Source organism: Phocoena sinus, chromosome 3 (genome assembly GCF_008692025.1).
Source record: "Phocoena sinus isolate mPhoSin1 chromosome 3, mPhoSin1.pri, whole genome shotgun sequence".
Taxonomy (NCBI): Eukaryota; Metazoa; Chordata; class Mammalia; order Artiodactyla; family Phocoenidae; genus Phocoena; species Phocoena sinus.
In genome coordinates this window covers 80,638,653-80,659,648 of record NC_045765.1, presented here as the reverse complement: position 1 = coordinate 80,659,648, position 20,996 = coordinate 80,638,653, and the positions used below count along the sequence as shown (strand labels likewise).

Here is a 20,996-nt window from a genome sequence, read left to right as displayed (position 1 = left end):
TAATCTAACGTTTAAAATGAAAATAATGCTACATTGAGCTGTTTAAACCATAAAATAAGATAATTTATGTAAAAAGAATCATAAACTCTCAAAAACTATACCAATTGAAGTTCAAAGAAATGAATGGTATTAGATATTAAATTTCACTTGAAAAAAATTTTTTTAATTATTGAAAAAGTATCTTGAAGGATCTTCTGGAAAATTTGGATATACTGCAAAAAACAAACAAATAAATAAATAAATTTCACTTGAAAATTTAATGCAACACCTTTAATTCTAGATACAGTTTCCATCAGATTTTAAAAAGAGATCCTAAGAACTATTAACCCTGATATCCATAACTAAATAATTCTTAAAGCAAAAATAGTTTTAAAAATAAAGAATAAAATCGCTTATTTATCAGTGAAAACTTTACATAGTCTAATTTTATTCAAGTCCAATTCCTTATTATCTTGAAAAAAAATTACTGAAACAAAAATTATAGGTTCTTTCAAGACTTTCTATTACATAAACACTACTTAAGAGACATTGATCCTGGAGGGCTTTACAAAGCCACTGCCATCCTGTTCAGAGAGTAGGGAGGTGTGACAAGCTGGCTACCATAAATAGGCATTAAGATAAGGCATTTAAAACTGTACTCAATCTGAAAACTTGTTTTTAGACATTTAATGAAACAAAAATACAGTGCAACGGAAACAGTCTATATCAAGAGTATATTTTATGAATATTCACTAAACAGAAATACATCTAAAAGAAAAATCATACTGCTTTAATTTGAAATATTTGCCTATAGACTTTATTCAATGATATCTAAAACTACCAGAGTAATATAAAATTACTTAATAAACACAGACCTTAAATATTAAGCCTATGAAAAATTTACCACTGTAACTTTTCACAAAGTGATTTACATTATAAAGTGATTTACTCTTGAGTAACCTAATTAATAGCATAAAGCCATACTAACAAAGGAGAAGATCCACTGCTTCATACATAATTTATTAAGATTTCCTATAGGATTTATTTAAAGCAAAGAATTTGAGCATCTCTTTTGTGATACAGGATCAAAGTGTCTGATAAATTCCACTGTCAAAACATTCATAGCCTGATATTCTTCCTACTTTAAAAAACTAAGTTATTCTTTCTATCCAGGTTGTAATGATAAACTATGGCTTTTTGTAAATAGACTTCTACCACCAGCATTGCTGCAAGGGTTCTTATTCCTCTGCAGTTATCTTTCCAGCCTGGGAGGGAGAAAAGCACTGCTGCAGTCATCTGCAAAAAGGCATTACATTGCGTCTTAAAACTAACAAAGACACTGGTATCTCTTTGCCACCCTATTCACTGGCAGTTCACTTAGAACTGCAAAAGCAGGCACTTTTGGTAACCCAAATTTCACGGATCAACCAAAACCACCACTGAAGCTCTGCAGTACCTGCCTCCACCTCTTCCTCCTCTCCCAAGGAGCCCTTTCCATTAGGTTCATAACAGCCATCAGCAGCAGCTTCGTATCCCCTCCCCTGGCTACCACTGCATGTGTCCTTGTGGTCAGGGAGGAAAAGAAGCCTTTCAGTGGGCTAAAGCTTTTGCTCCTCGCCATGAATATGCTCCATTCTTTGTTGTCCTCTACCCGTTTCCTTAGATACTGTTATTCCACTCGACTCTGTCAACATGCATTATAAAAACAAAACCTCCTTCTAGCTTCAAAAACAGCTTTCTCACCAGACTCCCCTTAACACTCCTACCCCTCCCCCCCTTCTTCCTCTTCTGTCAAAAAGCCTGGATCAGAAGCACAGGAAATCCATCTCCTGTGCTGCAATGGTGGGGGGGTGAGGGAGACGCCCCTGCCTCCTCGCTTGGCATGTGGCATCAGACCCTGTGCCAAGGAAAGACCATCGGCTTTAGACAGTGCAAGGGAAAATCGCCTCCTTCTCCCCCGGCAGCTAGCCGGGCCATCGTAGCTCCAGCACCTACCCCATTTCCGAGCTCAGCAGCACCTCCATTCCGTCTCCAGTGACACCCAGGCGGGCTGCGCCAATACAGCCACATGTCGGTCACGTGTGCCCACGCCCAGCCAATCGGAGGGTCCCCGACGGGAAAGGGGAGCGCCCTGGTCCGCCTCCAGCGTATTACACAGCTGCTTCACGCTCCACTTTCCCGACCCGCACTCCGGACCCGCACTCTGCACTCCGCAGCAGGACATAGGGCCCCGCCCCACCCCGCCCCACCCCACGGCTCCAGCCCTAGCCGGCACTTAGTTCTCACCGACTCCACCTCCGGGCAACCCACTGGAGCTGATGGAAGCAGACAAGCATAATGCGGGGTGGGGTGGGGGTGGGGGAGGCCCACGGGACAGGAAGATTAGCACAAGATACTGGCGGTGGGTGGGTAATAAATTACATCTCATTCGCTATTTGCTAAGATTTACATGCTTGCAACACAGAGGAAAAGAATTTCACTAAATGTATTAAAACGAATAATTTTACATTACGTATCACCGATTTGTTAGGTAAATCACTGGAACTGTGTTTGAATTAAAAATACAGTCTCCAGAAATGCTATGGTGGCAGTAGATTAGTTGAGATCAGAATCATGGAGCCACACAGTCTGGACTGAATCTTTGCTCCCGTCATTTACTAGCTGTGTGACTTTAGTCACTTTCATTTCCCCTGCAAAACGGGAGTAGAAATGGTGAATAGAGAAGTTATATAGGAAGCAGTATTTGGAGCAGACCCTGACACAGTAAATGCTGTTAGTCACTACTAATCTGAGACTTAAATATTTTAATGCAAATTCTGCATTTCACTTAAATTTAACCAAGTGAAGCTTGAATTACTAATTTTTTAAAAATAAATTTATTTTATTTTTGGCTGCACTGGGTCTTCATTGCTGCGCGTGGGCTCTCTCTAGCTGTGGTGAGCAGGGGCTACCCTTCGTTGTGGTGCGTGGGCTCCTCATTGCCGTGGCTTCTCTTGTTGCGGAGCACGGGCTCGAGGCACGCGGGCTTCAGTAGTTGTGGCATGTGGGCTCAGTAGCTGTGGCTCGCGGGCTCTAGAGTGCAGGCTCAGTAGTTGTGGCACACGGGCTTAGTTGCTCTGCGGCATGTGGGATCTTCCCAGCCCAGGGCTCGAACCCGTGTCCCCTGCATTGGCAGGTGGATTCTTAACCACTGTACCACCAGGGAAGTCCCTGAATTACTAATTTTTATGAGTTAGAAGGACAAAATCCAAATTGCCAAGAAGTTAAGGTGGATTTAAATTCTGTTTAAATGGGGATGGGGGTGGAATCAGTTTTCATGATCTATTTCAAATTTAAAAGTATACTTAACTTTAGGTTTTTTAATGAAATGTATTTACTATAATCTTTTAATTTTTCAAATTAATAGCATGAAAAGCAGCAAGCAAGCTGTTAAACAGCACACTTGGAGAATTTCATTTTATTAAAAATGGTATAAATTAGAAAAGTAATAGACAAATAGCAAAATGCTCCTAGATGTACACACAATGGATGGTTCACAGTGGTTATCCATGGAAGGTGAGACTATGGAGTGATTTCTGCTTTTCCTTTCTGCTTCTGTATATTTTTTTCTTTATCTCTGTATTATAATGCCTAATATATAGCAAATACCCCCTAAATATTTGTTGAATGAACAAATGAACAAACATCAACCACATATTACTAGTAATTTACTAGTAAGTAGAAAAATTATATATTACATAAAAGTTTAAATATATTTAGAAACACTTTCCCTTGATATTTGAAATAAAGGAAACATAAATCAATTTGGTTCTATCTTAAATACCTCTTTTGTCAAGATGACTTAGTTTTACAAAAGGCTTTCAAGATTCTCTTACTGAAAGTGCATGATTTATTGAACAGGACTTATTTATACAGTCATCAACTATTTGTGACAAATTCTGAATAGATAATTTCTCATAAGGCCTAAAACTTCTGGAAAGGAAGAATACATTTTAGAAGCTCCTAAAAATAACTTCTTAGTACCCTAAGAAACAACTCTATTACTCTTGACTCAGACTATGACTCAAGCTATTATTTAGTATACCAGTTTGTAGCCAAAATATTTGTCTAAATTTTTATTACATGTGTTGTAACAGTTAGTGTTTCAAATGACAAAATTTTAAAGAAAGCTATGACCATTATCTGTTCACCAATCAATAAAACTCAAATCAATCAAAAAGCAAGCCAATCTAAAAACTACATTTTACAATGTGGCCAACTGAACTTTTTCAGTAAAATTTTCAAACCAGTTTTCTCAGATTCCACAAAAGTTTGATTTGAATTTTGTATTAAAAATATACTTAGGGCTTCCCTGGTGGCGCAGTGATTGAGAGTCCGCCTGCCGATGCAGGGGATGCGGGTTTGTGCCCCGGTCCGGGAGGATCCCACATGCCGCGGAGCAGCTGGGCCCGTGAGCCATGGCCGCTGAGCCTGCGCGTCTGGGGCCTGTGCTCCGCAATGGGAGAGGCCACAACAGTGAGAGGCCCGCGTACCACAAATATATATATATATATATATACATATATATATACTTAGCTATTTTTAAAACTACAATTAAAAACATATACAATCAAAATGTTTTAGACCAAATTTGAAAACAATGGAGGTCACTGAAGCATTAATTTGTGCTACTAGTTTATATGTATCTCAGAATAAAGCTCCTGCCATCCCTATTTGTATAAAAATGTTATTATTCAGGCTACATACATATGTACGCATTAAAAGTATTTTCTGATCAAAATTTGCTATAGAAATAAATTATACATTAAGGCTATTATAAGACTGTACTGACAAACATGCTCCTTATTTCAAATATCTGTGCTCATTATGATTAGCTTTACTGTTTTTAATAAATATTCGTAAGTATATGTCATAAATATGAACACATAGTGCACCTTAAAAAAATAAACCACCTCTGAACCTTCTGTAACTTAAAAAAAATTGATGACTCAATAGAAATAATAGGTTCTTAAAGTCTTAAATCCTTCATTCTATTTTAACATGAACCTGTTAGGCTTAAAAGACTTGTGATTTTAAAAACTGGTAAGAATACGGGCAACAATATCAACTAGAATAAAATGAGTTAAAATCAGTGCTCTGAATTCAGTTATCTCAACTCGTACTTTAATACTTAACTCTTTCTTTACTGGAGACCTCAGATACATTGATAGCAGAATAAAATATAGATTTATGCCTACAAAGAGATCAACAAAAGTTTTTTTCTTTAAAAATAATAATTATCTATTGTAAAAGCACATGCTAGTGTAAGTTCTCCAGGTGCCAAGCAACCAAATAAAGCTCAAATTCTTTAAAAAATCTTCCAGTCTCTTCAGATTCATACTGGGTTAGGGTATGACAAAAAATCCTAAGAACAGAATAAAGTGGGTCAGAGACCAAAGACCAATTCTCCCATTGTTTCTATACTTCTCATGGGACATGGGAAGGAGCTGAAATGTTGCAATGGAAATTGGATTTTTAGTGATGTATAAACTAAGTGAGAGATATATACATGGTCTTCTACAAGCCAGACATATAGATGTGTTCTGTGTTACCTCAAAAAGCAAAAGTTTCTCAAAAGAAATGTTTCTAGCACCAATAATAGAATCTTAGTGTTTTTCCCTCCAATCTTTCTCCTCTCTAATCAGCAAATATCAAAATAGATTTTTACACCCCTGCTCAAGAACATTTCATGGCTTTCTGTTACTGACAGTGGAAGTGAGATAGTTTGGAGTTTAACTGTAGAGTGCCTACGCTAAAAGGCTTCCTACAGGTATTAAGTTTTCCCTGGCCGCCATAACAAATTACCACAAATTTAGTGGCTTAAAAAAAACAAAATTTATTATCTTACAGTTTTGTAGTTCAGAAGTCCAAAATGGGTCTCACTGAGCTAAAATCAAGGTGTCTGCAGGGCTCTACTTCTTTCAGGAGGCTCTAAGGGAGAATCTGTTTTCTTGCCCTTTCCAGGTTCTAGAGACCAACTATATTCTTGGTTCAAGGCCTCTTTCCTCCATCTTCAAAGCTAGCAGTGGTGGCCTGAGTCCTTCTCAATTTGCAGCACTGTCACTTTGCTTCTATTGTCATTATCTCTTTCTCTGAATCTTGTTCTCTTCCCTCTTTTAAGGACTTAAAAACCATTCTTACATTGGCCCACCTCAATAATCCAACAATCCAGGGTACCTCATTAACAACTTTATTCCACCTGCAACCTTAATTCCCCTTTGTAACATAATCTAACATATTCACAGCTTCTAGGGATTAGGAACTGGACATCTTTAGGGAGCCATTACTCTGCCTACCACACTAAAGCTTTATCTTCAACTATTCCAGAACTTGCATCCTAATACCAGTCCAATCAAACTGAACACTTAGCCATTCCTTTTTTTAAAAAATAAATTTATTTATTTTTTGGCTGCGTTGGGTCTTCGTGCTGTGCTCAGGCTTTCTCTAGTTGCGGCAAGCAGGGGCTACTCTTCGTTGTGATGTGCCGGCTTCTTATTGTGGCGGCTTCTCTTGTCGTGAAGCATGGGCTCTAGGTGTGCGCTCTTCAGTAGTTGTGGCTCGCAGGCTCTAGAGCGCAGGCTCAGTAGCTGTGGCACACAGGCTTAGTTGGTACGCAGCACATGGGATTTTCCAGGACCAGGGCTCGAACCCGTGTCCCGTGCACTGGCAGACGGATTCTTAACCACTGTGTCACCAGGGAAGTCCCCACTTAGCCATTTCTAAAACTCACCTTAGACACTGAACTTTCTGCCTTTACTATAATGTGGTACAGTAGAAGGCTCCAGCATATGGAGACTGAAGAATCAGGTTTAAAGTTCTGAGTCTTTCATTTTGTAGCTCTGTGACTCTGGATGTTACTTAACTATCCTAAGACTTGGCTACTCTTTCATCTGTAAAATGAGAATAACTGTTTGGCTTATTTTATAGAACTGTTATAAGGATCAAATGTGTAACTGTGAACAAACTTTATAAACTATGAAATATGTTTTATGAGTAAAGGATTATTAATTGCTCTATTGGTCCAAATCAAGATTCAGCTTAAACATACATTTCCATGAAGTAATCTACCCTCCCACCTAGACTCCTAGACTCCTCACCCTCCTCTTCCCTCCACTGTTCCCTCCTTTTATGGCAGAAACACATTGTAGCTCTGTGTGTACATCTCCTTTCCCATTCCTGACTATAAGAATCCGAGGGAAGAGCCACACCTGATTTTATCTTGAACGCCTCATGGTGTATACCATAGTATTTTGTACATAACAGGTGTTCATTAAGTATTAGTAGAAGGAATGAGTTAAAATTAATCTCCAAAGGGGACCCAATGCAGATGCTCTCAAGGAATAATAGTAGAGCAAATGCTGAATAATGAATATTAGTACAAAGTATAACTTTCTACAGAGGAAATGGAATGCTTTAAATAAAAGCCCTAGGCCCTGTAAGTGAAAAATATGTGACGCAGCCTTGGGGCTAAGTTTCTGAGGTTGGGTGGCTGCACAGTAGAATCACTTTAGGAGCTTGAGAAGTTTTAAAAACACCATTAAGTCAGAATCTCTGAGGATGAGGTCCAGGCATTGGTGGGTGCTGGCAGGATTGCAAAGCACCACCCACCACTCTAGCTTCTGCTATCAAAGCTCCTACTGCACTATGATAGGGAGACCATTTTGAAATGCCTTTTAATTCAGTGTGCTATACAGATTGAGGCATTTGCTTACAGAGGAAAAAAACCTTCCTTTTTCCTGTCAAAAAGCTTCCTTGTCATGTATTAGCAATTAACATAAGAAAAACAATAGGGACTAATAAATACACAGAATATGTTCTACTACATTAAGGAATCAAAGAAAACAAAAACAAAAGAGTATCATTTTCACCAATTAAATAGGCAATGATATTTTAAAATAATATTGCAGGTCAGTGAGGATACATTTTAAAAAAGTAGGCAGGGTTTCCCTGGTGGCGCAGTGGTTGAGAGTCTGCCTGCCGATGCAGGGGACACGGGCTCGAGCCCTGGTCCGGGAAGATCCCACATGTCGAGGAGCAACTGGGCCCGTGAGCTACAACTACTGAGCCTGTGCTCCGCAGCAAGAGAGGCCGCGACAGTGAGAGACCCGTGCACCACGATGAAGAGTGGCCCCCGCTTGCCACAACTAGAGAAAGCCCTCGCATAGAAACGAAGACCCAACACAGCCAAAAATTTAAAAATAAATAAAAGTCAGTAGCTTTTGAAAATCCTTAAAATGTTTAAAATGCTTATACTGAAATAAGTCCAGTTAAAAGAAATTATCTTATGTACAATCAGGTACATGCACAAAGATTTATATTCAAAGATACTCAGTATTGTTTCCACAAGTGAAATTTTAGAAACAACCTCAATGATTGATAAAAACAGCTTGGTTAATTATACTTTTGGCACTCATTTTTTTTTTTTTGCGGTACGCCGGCCTCTCACTGTTGTGGCCTCTCCCGTTGCGGAGCACAGGCTCCGGACGCGCAGGCTCGGCAGCCATGGCTCACAGGCCCAGCCGTTCCGCGGCATGTGGGATCTTCCTGGACCGGGGCAGGAACCCGTGTCCCCTGCATCGGCAGGCGGACTCTCAACCACTGCGCCACCAGGGAAGCGCACTTTTGGCACTCTTAAAGATGATTAATGTTATGCCGGATATACAATTACATAAAAGAGCATAAAATACATAGGAATAAATTTACCCAAGGAAGTGAAAGATCTGTACAGTGAAAACTATAAGACAGTGATGAAAGAAATTGAAGAAGACACAAATAAATGGAAAGATATTTCATGCTCACTGATTAGAAAAATTAATATTATTAAAATGTCCATACTACCCAAAGTGATCTACAGATTCAATGCAATCCCTTTCAAACCTCCAATAGCATTTTTCACAGAAATAGAACAAACAATCCTAAAATGTCTATGGAACCACAAAAGACCCCAAATAGCCAAAGCAATCTTGGAGGAAAAAAAAGAAAAAAAAAAAAGAACAAAGCTGGAGGCACCACACTTCATGGTTTCATACTATATTACAAAACTACAGTAATCAAAACAGTATGATAATTGTATATCAACTATACTTCAATTAAAAAAAAAAACACAGCATGGTACGAACAGAAAAACAGACATGTAGATCAAGGAACAGAATAGCAAGCCCAGAAATCAACCCAGGCAAATATGGTCAATTAATTTATGACAAAGGAGCCACACATATACAGTGGTGAAAAGACAGTCTCTTCAATAAATGATGTTGGGAAAACTGGACAGCTACTTGCAAAAGAATGAACTGGACCCCTATTTTACACCATACACAAAAATCAACTAAAAATGGATTAAAGACTTACATTTAATACCTGAAACTGTAAAACTCCTAAAAGAAAACATATAGAATAAGCTCCTTGACATCAGTCTTGGCAACAATTTTTTTTTGATTTGACACCAAAAAACAAAGGCAATAAAAGCAAAAATGAACAAGTGGGACAATATCAAACTAAAAAGCTTCTACACAGTGAAAGAAACCATCAGCAAAATGAAGAGGCAACCTATCAAAATGGAGAAAACACTTCCAAATCATATATCTAATAAGGGGTTAATATCGAAAAAAAATCTATATCTATATCTATCTATCTATATATATATAACAACCTCATACAACTAAATAGCCAACAAACCAAACAACTGGATTAAAAAATGGGCAGAGGAACTGAACAAACATCTTCCCAAAGAAGACATCCAAACGGCCAACAAGTACATAAAAAGATGTTCAACATCACCCATCATCATGGAAATGCAAATCAAAACCAAAATGATATCACCGTGCATCTGTTCGAATGGCTGTCATCAAAAGACAAGAAATAACAAATATTAGGAAGGATGTGGTGAAAAGGGAACCCCAGTGCACTCTTAGTGGGGATGTAAATTGGTGCAGCCACTATGGAAACAGCATGGAGGTTCCTCAAGAAATTAAAGTTTAACTTCCATATGATCCAGCAACCACACTTCTGGGTATATATCCAAAGGAAGAGAGATCTGCACTCCCATGTTTATTGCAGCATATTCTTAACAGCCAAGATATGAAAACAAGTGTCCATCAATGGATGAGTGGATAAAAATCTCACACACACACACAAAATGAAGTATTATTCAGCCATGAGAAAGAAGGAAACCCTGCCATTTGGGACAACATGGATGGACCACGAAGGCATTATGCTAAGTGAAATAAGCCATGCAGAAAAGACAAATACTGCATGGAATCACTTATATGAGGAATCTAAATAAAAAGCCAAATTCACAGAAAAAAATAAAATTTTCAATTTTTCTTAATTTTATAAAATTTCCACAACCTAACACACATAATTTCTGTATTTTTTTCCAAAAGTTAAGTGCCTTTTGGACACAATTTGAAATCACAACATGAGAAGAGAGAAATTAACATTTCTTTCTCATCTAATCTGTAGCCAAAGGCAGATCCAGATTTTGTGGGGTTCAGGATCATATATAAATTATGGGGGAGCCTTCCTTAAGGAAAATACAAATTAATTCAAAATTGCTATTGCTGCTGCAAAAGAACCTAGGAAGGGTCCATGAAATTAGGTGCATTAAACTTTGTTAGTTTCATGATAAATCTTCTAAACCAGTAGCAGACATTATGATCAGCAAATATATATAATCATCAAATTTATCTAACTTGAATTTCTATAGAGATTAAAAAAAGATCACTGTTCACACACATAGGCTCAAAGAAATTTCAAAATTCACTCAGGTCCCCACATAGTGAAGTGGCAGTCTGCCTCCTAAGCCAGTGTTGGTCAAACTGCCTCACCCTCCAGGTCTCATGAGCACTTCATGTTAGATCTTCTAATTAGATTTAAGTACAGTAGGTGCTCCATATCCTTGGGTTCTTCATTCAACCACTGAGGATTCAACCAGCCATGGATCAAAAATATACAGAAAAGATTCCAGAAAGTTCCAAAAAGCAAAACTTGAATTTGCCAAGCAGCCTCCAACTACTTACATAGCATTTACAATGTATTAGGTATTATAAGTAATCTAGAGATGATTTAAAGTATAGTGGGAGGGATATGTGTAGGTTATATGTAAATACTATACTGTTTTATATAAGGGACTTGAGCATCCCTGGGTTTTGGTATCCTCCAGGGTCCTGGAACCAATCCCTCTGGATACCAAGGGACAACTGTGTGTCATCTCCGAGAGCAGCTTGTACTTCCTCCTTCAGAGCCTCACGCTTCATAAAAAGTTACTTGTTCAATTACTATCATCCTGATGATTACTACAGCACCTAGCTCTGTAGTAGTAGGTGCTCAATAAATCCTTATTGAGTGAATACGTTTTTTTAATAATCAGAATAAGTGAAAACAAGAAATCTCAAACAGCTTTGAAAATGTCAATCTGGAATCTACAAAAAATCCCCTTGACCCATAAATTTTTATCAATGGGTAACCACAGATTTCTCTGGAAGATATCTAGAACAAAATTTCTTTAAATGCAGGAGACATTTTCATATTGTCATGCTAATTTAGTTAAATAACTAAAGAGAAACAGTTTGGGGTTGTCTTATGGGCGTGTGGCAAATACAAGGTAATGACTGATAGCGGGTATATAAGCAAAGGCAAAAGAAATCAGAAAACTGTGAATGACTCAAAAAAGGCTACTCTGTCAGAGTTAATTCTGCCTCACTGCCCTTGTATGATGTTAAATATGTTAAACGTGTGTTAGGCTAAATATGCCCTGGTGTTACAGTAGTGAATACACTACATTACATGGTAAGAAGGACCTGGCAGATGTAATTAAAGTTATTAATTGGCTGACTTTAAAATAGGGAGATGAAATTCACTACCTGTCACTGGTTCGGCACTTTCTCTGCATGTCATATGGTATCCTGCGCCCCTAAAGGAGGTAACACACTCTGAAGGATGAGCTTATATGGGGAAGATGACCCCCAGAGCATTGTGACCCTTGCCCAGAAGTTCAGGAGTGATCAATGGCAGGATTTGTTTGGCTTTGTTTAGTTGAAATTTATCCAATAATGGTACTGAAAACATCTGCTTTTTTTGAGGCAAGTATGAATGTAATAAAATAAGTGCTTTATTGTAGATGAAGAACCATGTGGAGACATGAGAAAAGGAACTTGTAACTTGTAAGGAATAACTCTTACAGCCGCAGTCAAACTCTTGAGATTCAAGTAGGCCAGCTCCAGAGCACTGCAGTCCTGGGCCTTTAGACATGGACTTTCCTTGAGAATGAAGGTCACTTCTGCCTTGTTTTTACATGACTTTTGGGTTAAAATCTTTTCTTGCTCAATAATGCAAATCAGTGCCTAATACTGTGCTAGTCATACGGTACACTCAATAAATACTTGTTGAACAACAAAAAAGGGGGCAGGGGGAGATGATCCTGGGTGGGCCCAATGTAATCACAAGCCCTTAAAAGCTACAAGCTGTTCACTGGCTTCCAAATGAAGTTAGAATAAATTTCAAATTCCTTAACTCGGTTTACAAGACTCTGTATAACCTACCTCCTGCTCCCATTCCCACCCTCCTCCCTAACTCCCCCTTTCTTCTCTCTCTCTAATGCCTTTGCACTGCCTCTCTTTCAGCTTCAAGAACTCTGTTCCCAAATCCTCAAATGACTGCTCTATTGTATCATTCAGCTTTGGCATAAATGTCTCATCTTCAAAGAGACCTTCCATGACCATTGAATCAATACTGGTACTGTCCTTAAATTTCTATCACATCATACTGTTTTCTCCTCAAATCATTTAAGATCTAAAAGGTTCTACCTATGTATCTATCTGTTTGTTTAATTTTCTGTCTCCCTCATCATCGTTTCCCAAACTAGAATACAAATGCCATGAGGACAGGAACCTATATTCTCATGCACTGCTGTTTCCTTCACACCTAGACCAGTGCCTGGTGCAAGGAAAGCATTCAATAACACTGTTGAATGCATGAATGTAGATGATATAAAGACGAATAAGACATGAACTTACAATCTGATAGGGGATCTAAAATGTGCACAAGAAAAGTTTTAATACAAGGCAACATGTACATCAAAGGATGAGAGATTAGATAATTTCTGGCCAGGTAATCAAGAAAGATTTCGGAGAGAAAGCAGCAAAAGAACTAGCCTTCAAAGATGTTTAGGAATTTTTTAGGACAGAGATTTAGATTTTGTCTGTTAGGTTAAAAATTTTAGATATCTTATAGGCAATGAAAAATATAAACATTTCAAATAAGGAAGGGTACATGATTACAGCAAGATCTACAAAAATTAACAGAACTAGTTGCTAGTTCCTACTCAAAAGAAGAAATAATCAGAAGTCATAATGCATACTATTACTAATTTATAGTTATTTAATGGTCAAAGGCTTTTTCAATTGGAAAGTATAATAGCAGGAAAAAAACACAAAATTTTACACTCTATGAGAAATTTGTTTTATTTGGTCTTACTTTGGCAATTTTGACTACACACTTACTTATTAATTTATGTTGTTAATAAGACAAAAAACTCAAAATCACCTTTGGCAACCATTTTGCCCAATTAACAAATATTCAAACATTTCCATGTAAGTAAAGAAAATTTTTTTTTTCTAAATTCTTAACATGCCCTAATCTGATAAAGTTCCAGTTTCTGGTCAACCAATGTTTTAAGCTACCCTTCCCTAGGGGAAAAAAAAACAAATTCTGATTTTTTAGAAACTAAATGTTTAAAGCAGAATTTTATTCTTGCCCGTGTGTGTGTGTGTATGTGTGTGTGTGTGTGTGTGTGTTAAGTATGTCTTGTTTGTTTTTAGTTTGATCTTTACTGAAAGCCCAAAGCAGCTGTAAGACTGCTCCCAAAGGTACAATTTACAATACAAACTTATAAACCCTATTCATAAAGATAACATTTTAGCATTAAAGACTTCAGTGACTTAAGTCACCAAAACAGCACCAAATGTTTACGGTATCACTGTGAATTCAAGAAAAAGGTGCACACAGGGCTTCCCTGGTGGCGCAGTGGTTGAGGGTCCGCCTGCCGATGCAGGGGACGTGGGTTCGTGCCCCGGTCCGGGAGGATCCCACGTGCCGCGGAGCGGCTGGGCCCGTGAGCCATGGCCGCTGGGCCTACGCATCCGGAGCCTGTGCTCCGCAACGGGAGAGGCCACAGCAGTGAGAGGCCCGCGTACCGCAAAAAAAAAAAAAGAAAGAAAAAAAGAAAAAGGTGCACACAGAATGAGTTTTTTAAAAATAGTCTTTCTCCCAAAATATAATTAAAACTCCCATTATTTTCACATTTAAAATATCATAGGGGGGACCTTGAAGATGGCGGAAGAGTAAGACGCGGAGATCGCCTTCCTCCCCACGGATACACCAGAAATACATCCACACGTGGAACAACTCCTACAGAACTCCTACTGAAGGCTGGCAGAAGACCTCAGACCTCCCAAAAGGCAAGAAACTCCCCACGTAACTGGGTAGGGCAAAAGAAAAAACAGAGACAAAAGAATAAGGACGGCACCTGCACCAGTGGGAGGGAGCTGTGAAGGAGGAAAAGTTTCCACACACTAGGAAGCCCCTCCGCGGGCGGAGACTGCGGGAGGCAGAGGGGGGAGTTTCGGGACCGCGGAGTAGTGCACAGCGACGGGTGCGGAGAGCAAAGCGGGGAGATTCCTGCACAGACGATCGGTGCCGACCGGCACTCACCAACCCGAGAGGCTTGCTGCTCACCCACCGGGGCGGGCGGGGCTGCGAGCTGAGGCTCGGGTTTTGGTTTTGGACGGAGCTCAGGGAGAGGACTGGGGTTGGCGGCTTGAACATAGCCTGAAGGGGTTAGTGCACCACGACTAGCCCGGAGGGAGTTCGGGGAAAAGCCTGCACCGGCCGAAGAGGCAAGAGACTTTTTCTTCCCTCTTTGTCTCCTGGTGCGCGAGGAGAGGGGTCTAAGAGCGCTGCTTAAAGGAACTCCAGAGACGGGCGCGAGCCGCGGCTAAAAGCGCGAACCCCAGAGACGGGCGCGAGCCGCGGCTGAGGGCGCGAGCCCCCGAGACGGGCGCGAGCCGCGGCTGAAAGCACAAACCCCAGAGACGGGCGCGAGCCGCGGCTGAGGGCGCAAGCCCCCGAGACGGGCGCAAGCCGCGGCTGAAAGCGCAAACCCCAGAGACGGGCGCGAGCCGCGGCTAAAACCGCGGACCCCAGAGACGGGCGGGAGACGCTAAGGCTGCTGCTGCCGCCACCAAGGGGCCTGTGTGCGAGCACAGGTCACTCTCCACACCCCTCTTCCGCGGAGCCTGTGCAGCCCGCCACTGCCAGGTTCCCGGGATCCAGGGACAACTTCCCCGGGACAGCGCACGGCGGGCCTCAGGCTGGTGCAACGTCACGCCGGCCTCTGCCGCAACGTCACGCTGCCTCTGCCGCCGCAGGCCGGCCCCGCACGCAGTGCCCCTCCTTCCCCCATCCCCCAACCCCCGGCCTGAGTGAGCCGGAGGCCCCGAATCAGCGGCTCCTTTAACCCCGTCCTGTCTGAGCGAAAAAACAGACGCCCTCCAGCGACCTACACGCAGAGGCAGGGCCAAATCCAAAGCTGAGCTCCTGTGAGCTGTGAAAACAAAGAAGAGAAAGGGAGATCTCTCCCAGCAGCCACAGAAGCAGCGGATTAAAGCTCCACAATCAACTTGATATACCCTGCATCTGTGGAATACCTGAATAGACAAGGAATGATCCCAAATTGAAGAGGTGGAATTTAGGAGCGAAATCTATGATTTTTTTCCCTTTTCCTCTTTTTGTGAAGGTGTACGTGTATGCTCCTGTGTGACATCTAGTCTGTATACTCTAGCTTCCACCATTTGTCCTAGGGCTCTATCCGTCCATGACTTTTTTTTAAAAATTCTTTTTCTTAATAATTAAGTTTAATTGTAATAACTTTATTATACTTTACCTTCGTTCTTTCTTTCTTTCCTTCCTTCCCTCCCTCCTTTAGACAACGAATCACCCCAAATTGAGGAGGTGGTCTCAGGGAGCAGGATTTATGATTTTTCCCCCTTTACCTCTTTTTGTGAAGGTGTATGTGTATGCTTCTGTGTAAGATTTTCTCTGTATAGCTTTGCTTCCAACATTTGTCCTAAGGTTCTATCCGTCCCTTTTTTTTTTTTTTTTTCTAAATATTTTTTAATTCAATAACTATATTATACTTTATTTTATTTTTACTGTATCATCTTTCTTTCTGTCTTTTTTCCTTCTTTCCCTCCTTCCTTCCTTCCTCCCTCCCTCCCTCCCTCCCTCCTTTCTTTCCTTCTTTGCTTCTTTCTTCCTTCCTTCCTTTCCTCCTTTCCTTCTTTCTTTACTCATACTTCTACTAATTCTCCCTACTTTTTCTCCCTTTTATTCTGAGCTGTGTGGATGAAAGGCTCTTGGTGCTCCAGCCAGGAGTCAGGGCTCTGCCTCTGAGGTAGGAGAGCCAACTTCAGGACACTGGTCAACAAGAGACCTCCCAGCTCCACATAATATTAAACGGTGGAAATATCCCAGAGACCTCCATCTTAACACCAGCACCCAGCTTCACTCAACGACCAGCAAGCCACAGTGCTGGACAACCTATGCCAAACAACTAGCAAAACAGGAACACAACCCCACCCTTTAGCAGAGAGGCTGCCTAAAATCATAATAAGGCCACAGACACCCCAAAACACACCACCAGACGTGAACCTGCCCACTAGAGAGACAAGATCCAGCCTCATCCAGCACAACACAGGCACTAGTCCCCTCCACCAGGAAGCCTACACAACCCACTGAAACAACCTTAGCCACTGGAGACAGACATCAAAAACAACGGGAACTACGAAAGTGCAGCCTGCAAAAAGGAGACCCCAAACACAGTAAGATAAGCAAAATGAGAAGACAGAAAAACACACAGCAGATGAAGGAGCAGGATAAAAACCCACCAGACCTAACAAATGAAGAGGAAATAGGCAATCTACCTGAAAAAGAATTCAGAATAATGATAGTAAGGATGATCCGAAATCTTGGAAGTAGAATGGACAAAATGCAAGAAACAGTTAACAAGGACCTACAAGAACTAAAGATGAAACAAGCAACGATGAACAATGCAATAAATGAAATTAAAATCACTCTAGATAGGATCAATAGCAGAATAACTGAGGCAGAAGAACGGATAAGTGACCTGGAAGATAAAGTAGTGGAAATAACTACTGCAGAGCAGAATAAAGAAAAAAGAATGAAAAGAACTGAGGACAGTCTCAGAGACCTCTGGGACAACATGAAACGCACCAACATTCGAATTATAGGGGTTCCAGAAGAAGAAGAAAGAAAGAAAGGGACTGAGAAAATATTTGAAGAGATCATAGTTGAAAACTTCCCTAATATGGGAAAGGAAATAGTTAATCAAGTCCAGGAAGCACAGAGGGTCCCATACAGGATAAATACAAGGAGAAACACGCCAAGACACATATTAATCAAACTGTCAAAAATTAAATACAAAGAAAGCATATTAAAAGCAGCAAGGGAAAAACAACAAATAACACACAAGGGAATCCCCATAAGGTTAACAGCTGATCTCTCAGCAGAAACCCTACAAGCCAGAAGGGAGTGGCAGGACATACTGAAAGTGATGAAGGAGAATAGCCTGAAACCAAGACTACTCTACCCAGCAAGGATCTCATTCACATTTGATGGAGAAATTAAAACCTTTACAGACAAGCAAAAGCTGAGAGAGTTCAGCACCACCAAACCAGCTTTACAACAAATGCTAAAGGAACTTCTCTAGACACGAAACACAAGAGAAGGAAATGACCTATAGTAGCGAACCCAAAACAATATATAAAATGGAAATAGGAACATACATATCAATAATTACCTTAAATGTAAATGGACTAAATGCTCCCACCAAAAGACACAGATTGGCTGAATGGATACAAAAACAAGACCCTTATATATGCTGTCTACAAGAGACCCACTTCAGAACTAGAGACACATACAGACTGAAAGTAAGGGGATGGAAAAAGATATTCCATGCAAATGGAAACCAAAAGAAAGCTGGAGTAGCAATTCTCATATCAGACAAAATAGACTTTAAAATAAGGACTATTAAAAGGGACAAAGAAGGACACTACATAATGATCAAGGGATCGATCCAAGAAGAAGATATAACAATTGTAAATATTTATGCACCCAACATAGGAGCACCTCAATACATAAGGCAAATACTAACAACCATAAAAGGGGAGATCAACAGTAACACATTCATAGTAGGGGACTTTAACACCCCACTTTCACCCATGGACAGATCATCCAAAATGAAAATAAATAAGGAAACACAAGCTTTAAATGATACATTAAACAAGATGGACTTAATTGATGTTTATAGGACACTCCATCCAAAAACAACAGAATACACATTTTTCTCAAGTGCTCATGGAACATTCTCCAGGATAGATCATATCTTGGGTCACAAATCAAGCCTTGGTAAATTTAAGAAAACTGAAATTGTATCAAGTATCTTTTCCGACCACAACGCCATGAGACTAGATATCAATTACAGGAAAAGATCTGTAAAAAATACAAACACATGGAGGCTAAACAATACACTACTTAATAATGAAGTGATCACTGAAGAAATCAAAGAGGAAATAAAAAAATACCTAGAAACAAATGACAATGGAGACACAACGACCCAAAACCTATGGGATGCAGCAAAAGCAGTTCTAAGGGGGAAGTTTATAGCAATACAAGCCCACCTTAAGAAGCAGGAAACATCTCGAATAAACAACCTAACCTTGCACCTCAAGCAATTAGAGAAAGAAGAACAAAAAAACCCCAAAGCTAGCAGAAGGAAAGAAATCATAAAAATCAGATCAGAAATAAATGAAAAAGAAATGAAGGAAACAATAGCAAAGATCAATAAAACTAAAAGCTGGTTCTTTGAGAAGATAAACAAAATAGATAAACCACTAGCCAGACTCATCAAGAAAAAAAGGGAGAAGACTCAAATCAATAGAATTAGAAATGAAAAAGGAGAAGTAACAACTGACACTGCAGAAATAAAAAAAATCATGAGAGATTACTACAAGCAACTCTATGCCAATAAAATGGACAATCTGGAAGAAATGGACAAATTCTTAGAAATGCACAACCTGCCAAGACTGAATCAGGAAGAAATAGAAAATATGAACAGACCAATCACAAGCACTGAAATTGAAACTGTGATTAAAAACCTTCCAACAAACAAAAGCCCAGGACCAGATGGCTTCACAGGTGAATTCTATCAAACGTTTAGAGAAGAGCTAACACCTATCCTTCTCAAACTCTTCCAAAATATAGCAGAGGGAGGAACACTCCCAAATTCCTTCTACGAAGCCACCATCACCTTGATACCAAAACCAGACAAGGATGTCACAAAGAAAGAAAACTACAGGCCAATATCACTGATGAACATAGATGCAAAAATCCTCAACAAAATACTAGCAAACAGAATCCAACAGCACATTAAAAGGATCATACACCATGATCAAGTGGGGTTTATTCCAGGAATGCAAGGATTCTTCAATATACGCAAATCTATCAATGTGATAAACTATATTAACAAATTGAAGGAGAAAAACCATATGATCATCTCAATAGATGCAGAGAAAGCTTTCGACAAAATTCAACACCCATTTATGATAAAAACCCTCCAGAAAGTAGGCATAGAGGGAACTTTCCTAAACATAATAAAAGCCATATATGACAAGCCCACAGCAAACATCATCCTCAATGGTGAAAAACTGAAAGCATTTCCACTAAGATCAGGAACAAGACAAGGTTGCCCACTCTCACCACTCTTATTCAACATAGTTTTGGAAGTTTTAGCCACAGCAATCAGAGAAGAAAAGGAAATAAAAGGAATCCAAATTGGACAAGAAGAAGTAAAGCTGTCACTGTTTGCAGATGACATGATACTATACATAGAGAATCCTAAAGATGCTACCAGAAAACTACTAGAGCTAATCAATGAATTTGGTAAAGTAGCAGGATACAAAATTAATGCACAGAAATCTCTGGCATTCCTATATACTAATGATGAAAAATCTGAAAGTGAAATCAAGAAAACACTCCCATTTACCATTGCAACAAAAAGAATAAAATATCTAGGAATAAACCTACCTAAGGATACGAAAGACCTGTATGCAGAAAATTATAAGACACTGATGAAAGAAATTAAAGATGATACAAATAGATGGAGAGATATACCATGTTCTTGGATGGGAAGAATCAACATTGTGAAAATGACTCTACTACCCAAAGCAATCTACAGATTCAATGCAATCCCTATCAAACTACCACTGGCATTTTTCACAGAACTAGAACAAAAAATTTCGCAATTTGTATGGAAACACAAAAGACCCCGAATAGCCAAAGCAATCTTGAGAACGAAAAAAGGAGCTGGAGGAATCAGGCTCCCTGACTTCAGACTATATTACAAAGCAACAGTAATCAAGACAGTATGGTACTGGCACAAAAACAGAAAGACAGATCAGTGGAACAGGATAGAAAGCCCAGAGATAAACCCACGCACATATGGACACCTTATCTTTGATAAAGGAGGCAGGAATGTACAGTGGAGAAAGGACAGCCTCTTCAATAAATGGTGCTGGGAAAACTGGACAGGTACATGTAAAAGTATGAGATTAGATCACTCCCTAACACCATACACAAAAATAAGCTCAAAATGGATTAAAGACCTAAATGTAAGGCCAGAAACTATCAAACTCTTAGAAGAAAACATAGGAAGAACACTCTATGACATAAATCACAGCAAGATCCTTTCTGACCCACCTCCTAGAGTAATGGAAATAAAAACAAAAATAAACAAATGGGACCTAATGAAACTTCAAAGCTTTTGCACAGCAAAGGAAACCATAACCAAGACCAAAAGACAACCCTCAGAATGGGAGAAAACATTTGCAAATGAAGCAACTGAC

The 20,996-nt window shown here is 39.7% G+C and overlaps 1 protein-coding gene across 11 annotated transcripts in view; it reads right to left on the bottom strand.

Moving 5' to 3' along the window:
* APC (APC regulator of WNT signaling pathway) overlaps positions 1–20,996 on the bottom strand; it is a 148,779-nt gene that overhangs the window by 103,369 nt on the left and 24,414 nt on the right. For 2 of the 11 annotated variants that reach the window (XM_032625547.1, XM_032625544.1), the window contains exon 1: positions 1,975–2,012. The exons of 8 other annotated variants lie outside the window; for them this stretch is intronic. The gene's annotated coding sequence lies outside the window, so the exon portion shown is untranslated. Of the gene's footprint in view, positions 1–1,974; positions 2,229–20,996 lie in introns of those variants that run through there. One more of the 11 variants, XM_032625541.1, reaches the window with a different exon arrangement.